Genomic DNA, 8834 nt, shown 5'->3' on the forward strand with positions numbered 1-8834 from the left:
GTACATGTGCAGGTTGTGCAGGTTTGTTACATAGGTAAACATGTATCATGGTGGTCTGCTGCACAGATCATCCCATCGCCTAAGTAATAAGCCAAGCACCTATTAGCTATTCTTCCTGATGTGCCGCCCAACCCCCAACCTCCGAAAGGCCCCAGTGTGTGTTGTTTCCCTCCATGTGTCCATGTATTCTCATCATTCAGCTCCCACTTATAAGTAGAACATGCGGTGTTTGATTTTCTGTTCCTGTGTTAGTTTGCTGAAGATAATGGCTTCCAGCTACATCCATGTCCCTGCAAAGAACATGATCTTGTTCCTTTTCATGGATGCATAGTATTCCATGGTGTATATGTACCATATTTTCTTTATCCAGTCTATCACTGATGGGCATTTAGGTAGATTCCATGTCTTTACCACTGTAAATAGTGCTGCAGTGAACATACACGTGCATGTATCTTTATAATAGAATGATTTATATCCTTCTGGGTATATACCCAGTAATGGAATTGCTGGGTCTAATGGTATTTCTCCCTCTAGGTCTTTGAGGAATCACCACACTGTCTTCCACAATGGTTGAACTAATTTACACTCCAACCAACAGTGTAAAAGCATTCCTTTTTCTACACAACCTCAACACCATCTGTTGTTTTTTAACTTTTTACTAATAGCCATTCTGACTGGTGTGAGGTGGTATCTCATTGTGGTTTTGATTTGCATTTCTCTAATGATCAGTGATACTGAACTTTTTCATGTCTGTTGGCAGCATGTATGCCTTCTTTTGAGAAGTGTCTGCTCATGTCCTTTGCCCACTTTTTAATGGGGTTGTTTTTTTCTTGTACATTTGTTTAAATTCGTTGTAGATTCTGGATATTTGACCTTATCAGATGAATGGATTACAAAAACTTTCTCCCATTCTGTAGGTTGTCTCTGATGACAGTTTCTTTTACTGTGCAGGAGCTCTTAAGTTTAATTAGATCCAGTGTGTCAGTTTTTGCTTATGTTGCAATTGCTCTTGGTGTTTTCATCATGAAGTCTTTGCCCAATGTGTACAATTTTTTTGAGATGGAGCCTTGCTCTGTCGCTTAGGTTGTAATGCAGTGGCTCGACCTCTGCTCACTGCAAGCTCCACCTCCCAGGTTCATGCCATTTTTCTGCCTCAGCCTCCCCAGTAGCTGGGACTACAGGTGGCTGCCACCACACCCCACTAATGTTTTATTTTTATTTTTTGTATTTTTAGTAGAGATGGGTTTCACCATGTTAGCCAGGATGGTCTCAATCTCTTGACCTCATGATCTACCCACCTCAGCCTCCCAAAGTGCTGGGATTACAGATGTGAGTCACTGCACCCTGCCAATGTGTACAATTTTTTTTAGCAAAGTTTTTAACTACTACTTATGGTCAAATTGGAACAAAACAGTAGATATGGTAGTTAAGAGCACAAACTATAGCACAACGTTGCCTGCATTCAAATCAACTCTACTAAAATGTGACATTGGACAAGATATAACTGGTAACTTGTGTCTAAGTTTCCTCATATGTAAAATTTGAACAATAATACCTATTTCATTGGACTGTTTAAAAGATTAAATAAAATAACATCTGTAAAGCTCTTAGAACAGTGTCTGGCAAGTAGTTAGCACTATATGACTGTAAGGATCATTATGAATTGGTTGTTATAGCCATTATTATTATGAATTGGTTATTATTAGTTGGATATCAAGTAATATAATTTTCACTCCATTTGCTAATTTGAAATCCCCTTATCTCCAAAATTAGGAAAAAACTTATTTTAAAAACATCTAACTGCTACATATATGTTGGCACCCACAAAACAGGACTTTTTAAATATATCCTATAGGAATAATTTTATTCTTTTCATTACCTTATAATATTGAAGTAGCCTCTTCATAAACATAAATCATATTTCACAGAACCAAAAAACAAAAAACTTGTTACTGGTATTATCCTGTAGAATACGGAAGAAAATACAAATCTTTTCGTTATAAGCTTTATTTAAATATTCATAGACTTGTATGAAAAGACCATCTTCCTGAAAATCTATTTGTGTATATATTTTGTCAGAAGAATGTGGTGATTTTTTTCGTGAAGTACTTTTAGGATTTCTTTTATTTTTCTCACTTAAAAGGAAACTGCCTCTGTAAAACCAATGTTTTAAAATCACACCAGAACATTCTGAGCAAGAGATGTACTCCAGCTCTGGCTGAGTCAGAGAAACCCCTAATGAGGACTCTGGCACTGACTATGAACTTCTGAGGCCTTCCTACTGTGACACATTCTGCAATATTAGTGATAAACTGATGTCTGAGGTATCAGGCATCTCAGCAAGTCCTCATCAGTGAATGTTACAATGTCAGGGAAGAGTGGTCACAAAAAGAAGCAACTATATTTCTTTTCCTTTCAGGAATAGGATTGATTCTTTATTAACTCTTACAATAGAGTTGTGGGATTACAAACATTCATAACCAAATGGAAACAAGAGAAAACACCTCACAAAGTATATCCACTTGAAACCCACCCTTGATCATCATAATGTGCACAAACAGGCACACACATATACACACACTCACATGCATATACACACTCACAAAACATTCCTAAACTACAGTCACCAAAGAAGTATGAGATTAAGTAAAACTCAGATGATACAATAATAGAATTTTTGTATGTAATAGAAGATTAAATATTTGGATAACAACACTATCCTGATTCCTACAAATAAATTTAAGCAATACAATATAGAACTGGTATTTTCCAATCTGGTATATAAACACACATAAAAAGATATCAAGTTCAAGACTCTATTAATAAAGAAATTTTAGTTACAGCAATTTTTATTACTAAATATTGATTTAATAATAGTTAGCTTTAATTCCTGAACTTGTGATTTCAATGTTACTTAAGACATTATTACCAAGGGTGGAAGCAACAAATGTGGATCAGAGATGTATTATCTTCCTTGTCAGGCTTTAAGGAGGGCTACCATGTTGCCATAGAAAGCTCTATTTCCTCAAGACAACCCACAGAGTAGGAGAAAATCTTCACAATCTATGCATCTGACAAAGGACTAGTATCCAGAATCTACAAGGAACTCAAACAAATCAGCAAGAAAAAAACAAACAATCCCATCAAAAACTGGGCTAAGGACATAACTGGGCAATTCTGAAAAGAAGATATACAAATGACCAACAAACGTTTGAAAAAATGCTCAACATCACTAATGATCAGAGAAATGCAAATCAAAACCGCAATGTGATATCACCTTACTCCTGCAAGAATGACCATAATCAAAAAATCAAAAAATAATAGATATTGGTGTGGATGTGGTGAAAGGGTAACACTCACACTGCTGGTGTGAGTGTAAACTAGTACAACCACTATGGAAAACAGTGTGGAGATTTCTTAAAGAATTAGAAGCAGAACCACCATTTCATCCAGCAATCCCACTCCTGGGTTTCTACCCAGAGGGAAAGAAGTCATTATACGAAAAAGACTCTTGGCCATGCATGTTTACAGCAGCACAATTTGCAATTGCAAAAATATGGAACCAGCCTAAATGTTCATCAATCAATGAGTGGATAAAGAAATAATGGTATATGTATACCATGGAATACTACTCAGCCATATAAAGGAATGAAATAATGTCATTCACAGCAACCTGGATGGAATTGGAGACCGTTATTCTAAGTGAAGTAACTAAGGAATGAGAAACCAAACATTGTATGTTCTCCTTCATAAGTGGGAGCTAAGCTATGATGATGCAAAGGCATAAAAATGAGACAATGGACTTCAGGGACTCAGGGAAATGGTGGGAGGGGAGTGAGGGATGAAAGACTACACATTGGGTACAGTATAGTGTATACTGCTCAGGTGATGGGTGCATCAAAATTTCAAACATCATCACCAAAGAACTTATTCATGTAACCAAACACCACCTGTTCCTCAAAAACCTACTGAAATAAAATAATAGTAATAATAATTTAAAAAGAAAACTCTGTTTTCTCATAGATAAAATGAGGACGACGATATCTACCTCTTAGCTTTGTTGGAAGATTAAATGGAACAATGTATACTTCAGAGGCCAGCACACACAGCCTGTCATTGATTAGTGCTGGTAAATAGTATTTCTCCTCCTGTCCTAGAGGTCACTCAAGGACTTAGTGATGTGAGGCCACACATAACCGCCTAAGCCAAAAAGGCTTTGGAATGTGGGTCTAAAAGAAGACACGGAAGTTGGGGCCCAGCCCTTATTTGCATAGTGTTTTCTACTACGTACTTATGCACCCGAAGAGCAGTGCTGAGAAGACTTTGGTTTAGCAAACTCCCAACAAGGCCAACTCTGTAATTCCAGAAGAGCAATTAACTACCTTAGCTATGAACTCTGTACGAACGTATCATTCGAGTACTTTGTGAATGTGCAAAGGGGATTCCTATTATCATTTGCTCACATGATGATCCTATTACTTATGTACAGGTAGGGGACTTCCAGATTTCTTAAGCAAATAAATAATTCTGTAGTTGCAAAAAATGTGAAAATTTTAAAGACTAGTTTGGGAAATGATTAATGCAAGATTCCAAAACTGAAAATTAAAAGAAAAATTATTCTTTATCTCTGAAAACAAAATTAAGGATAAAATAGGTCTGGACTAATTTTAGACTTAGAAATGATAGTTGACTCCTTTAATTGTGGATATTTTAGAACCCAGGCTTCAGTTTCTCAACTAACTTCAAGTTTAATCTATAGATCTTATATGCAAGGAGGTTTTTTCTTCTAAGTAACTAACCTTCCTCTATACCATCAGGGCTATATCCATATAAACTGAGGCCTCCCCAGCCATGCTTCATCACTTAATCAGATGGCGAACTAGCTGAGCCTCACTAGTGCAACAATAGGTATTAAAAAGTCCTTTCTTATAGGAAATACACTTGGGGGACATTGGGGTTCTTAAAATGAGTCTTTCCAGAAACATACCATTTTGCCACCGTTTCCTCTTTATCACCACTGACAATTCTATGAATTTCAGAAAATAAATTTATAGACTAGAATAATCTTTAGCTGTGAGGAAAAAATATTTTAATAGCTCTATTAAATATCTTACTGAACATTTTTTGAATATATTTGTCACTTTTCAATAACCTCTTGTTTTGAGGTTAGTTTTCAAAGATCTGATGTTGTATTCCTCCTAATTAACGAAGAAATCAAGGTCTCTAAAAATTTTCCTTATTTTCACTTTTGGTGAATTGTCTTTCATACTCCTTTTAAAGTTGAATCCTTTGAATTATTTAACTTAGGTAATGTTTCGATAGATTGTAGAATTATTTAGAACCTTAAGAAAGACATTTATTAGCATTTTAACATGACTCTTTTACTTTTCCCTTTGACTCTTATGGTTTGGGTCTGTGCCTCCACCAAATCTCATGTAAAGTTGTAATCCCCATGTGTTGAAAGTGGGGCCTGGTGGGAGGTGATTGGATCATGGGGGTGGTTTCTAATGATTTAGTACTCTCTCCCTAGTGCTGTATCATGATAGAGTTCTCAAGATACCTGATTGTTTAAAAGTGTGTAGCACCTCCCACTTGTTGCGCTCTCTCTCTCTCTCTCTCTTTCTCTCACCATGTAAGACGTGCCTTGCTTCCCCTTTGCCTTTCACCGTGATTGTAAGTTTTGTGGGGCCTCCCCAGCCACAGAGAACTGTGAGTCAATTAAACCTCTCTTCTTTGTAAATTACCCTGTCTCAGATAGTTCTTTATAGCACTGTGAAAATGTACTAATACAACTGTCAAACAAATCGATATAAGAATATTCAAACCAATGGCATATAGTTTCTGAACACACTTATTTGATAGCACACATTTCATCTTGGAACAACAAAGTCACTAGGTCAGTTCCTGAACTTCTGATTTCAGTGTTACTTAAGACAATACTGGAATACATACACATTCTTTTCTTAAGAACTTAAAGAGAAAGTTGCAGTAGTTTCTCCAGAAATGCATCTGAGACTCACAACTAAAGACCATTTTCCCTCCATCTGTAAGGATATAGCACTATAAAATTGGCTAGGCAAAGAATTCCTAAAAATTCATTACAAGATTTTTTTATTTACTTATTTGTTCTTTAGTAAACATTTACAAATAAATTAATAAATGAACACAAGAATGCCCATTATATGTAAGACACTACAGCCCACATATCTTGGATATGTGGTAAGAGAAAAAGCATGGTTTCTGCCCTCATAAAACTTATAGTCTAGCAGGAAACAAAACATGATACAAAGAATCATGAAAATAATTATCTAATTACAATTTCAATAACAATATTGTTGATGAGTTGCTGAGTCATATGATTTTTTTTCTCCATATGAAGATGAAAACATATAAGACACACCTTTTTTGTTTGTTTGTTTCTCTGTTGCCCACGCTGGAGTGCAATGGTCCGATCTCAGCTCACTGCGACCTCCATCTCCCAAGTTCAAGCGATTCTCCTGCCTCAGCCTCCCAAGTAGCTGGGACTGCAGGCACGTGCCACCACACCCAGCTAATTTTTTGTATTTTTAGTGGAGACGGGGTTTCACTGTGTTAGCCAGGATGGCCTCGATCTCCTGACCTCATGATCTGCCCACCTCAGCCTCCCAAAGTGCTGGGATTACAGGCGTTAGCCACTGCGCCAGGCTGGAAATACTTTTTTAAGTGTAAAATCTGAAAAATAATTTCTCCTCAAAAACCTATCTCCCATGATGGGAGGCCATTTACTCATTCCCTAGGTGGTAGTAGAAAGCAGTTGTGTCATATTGACTTCACTTTCCATCTTGCACATTCAACTTTGTGCTACTGCTTACTGATTTTATTATCAGATGTATCTTATATTCATCCTCCTTTCTCCATTTCCATATCCAAACATAGTACTAGTTGATATGGTTTAGATTTGTGTTCTGACCCAAATCACATGTTGAATTGTAATCCCTAATGAAGGAGGAGGGACCTGGTGGGAAGCGATTGGATCATGGGGGCGGATTTCACTCTTGCTGTTCTCACGATAGTGAGTTCTCATGAGATCTGATTGTTTAAAAGTGTATTGTACTTCCTCCTTCTCTCTCTTCCTCCTGCTCCGGTCATGTAAGACTGTGGATCCTTCCTCTTTGCTTTCTGCTATGATTGTAAGTTTCCTGAGGCCTCTCCAACCAAGCTTCCTGTACAGCCTGTGTAACTGTGAGTTGATTAAACCTCTTTTCTTTATAAATTACCCAGTCTCAGGTATTTCTTTATAGCAAGGTGAGAATGGACTAATACACTAGTCCTTTGATCATCTTGCTCAAATTGTTTTCATAGATTCTCAGAATCACAGACAAAATAGGAGGATATTAAAGGTTGGGAAAGATCCTAGAGAACATTTTTCAGATGAGGAAATCGAGGCTCAGAAAGGCAAATGTCTCACCCAGTACTTCACAATTCAGCCTAGCTACAGGCATGTCATAGTTTTTCTTTAGAGCAGCCATGGTAGACACTGTTAGTTATCCGCTCATAGCCATTCCCATCCCTTTCTTCTTTGTTAGAAAATCCCACCTCCCATGATAGCAGTCAAAAAAGACAAATACCATTATGCATCACTTAATGATGGGTTTATCTTCTGAGAAATGTACCATTAGGCAATTTTATCACTGTGCCCACATAATAGAGAGTACTACACAAACCTAGATGGCATAGTCTACTACACACCTAGGTGGGCTATATGGTATAGCCTGTGGCCTATAGGCTGCTACAAACCTGTGCAGCATGTACCGTAGTGAATAGTGTGGGCAGTTGTAACACAGGCTTAGTATCTGTGTAGCTAAACATATCTAAACATAGAAAAGGTATTGAGTTGACATCGTGGGGTCTATGACATCACTGGATCATAGGAATTTTTCAGCTTCATTTGAGATGATGGGATCACCATCCTGTATGTAGTCTACTGTTGACTCAAATCTTGTTATGCAGCATAGGACTATACTAGCTTTCCTAGGGATGTCATGCGATCCATTTATGGCCACTGAGATGTAAAGGAAAGTGTGCGTGATGGCTTTTGAAAAAGATTTTGCTTCCTCATGAAAAGAAACAAAAAAGAGCCACCTCTCCTACTTTCTGTCTTTGGATCTGAACCACACAGCCTCAGGACAAAAAAGCCAACATCTGAGGAAGGTAGATCGGAAGAATGGGAAGCATTTGGGATCCTTATCTATGAGCTCTGAGCTAACTCTTGGGACTACCTACGTGCAAACCTTCTATTACATGAGATTATTTATATCTTTATGTCATATATTCTGTTACTTGCAGCTGAGTGCACCCTGGATATACTACTGCTTTATTTCTTTGTTTTCTATCTACTGCATTGAGCTCCATAGAGCAAGGAATTGGCCTATCTTTTCATTGCCATATCACCAGTTCTTAGAACAGAGCCTGGTACATAGTCGATTCTTAATAAATTTCTGTTGAATGAATAAATGAATGAAAGAATGAATGTCAATAACCTTAATTGGCCCTCTACTTTTATAGAATAAAGTCCAAAGGCTTAGCTGGTATTTAAGGCCCTTCATGATCTGGCCCTAATCTCTCTTTGCAGGCTAATCTTTTACCTTCACATACCGTACAACTCAGGAAAGCTGGGCTATTTCCTGTCCTCCCAAATATCCTGTCTTAGTCCTTCTGTGCCGCTTTTACAAAATACCACAGACTGGGTCATTCATAAGAAACAGAAATGTATTTCTTACAGTTCTCCCGGCTGGCAAGTTCAAGATCAATGCACTGGCAAGTTCAGCTGTCCGGTGAGGGCTGCCTCCTCCAGA

The sequence above is a fragment of the Colobus angolensis genome, unplaced genomic scaffold (assembly GCF_000951035.1).
Source record: "Colobus angolensis palliatus isolate OR3802 unplaced genomic scaffold, Cang.pa_1.0 Scaffold566, whole genome shotgun sequence".
Lineage (NCBI taxonomy): Eukaryota > Metazoa > Chordata > Mammalia > Primates > Cercopithecidae > Colobus > Colobus angolensis.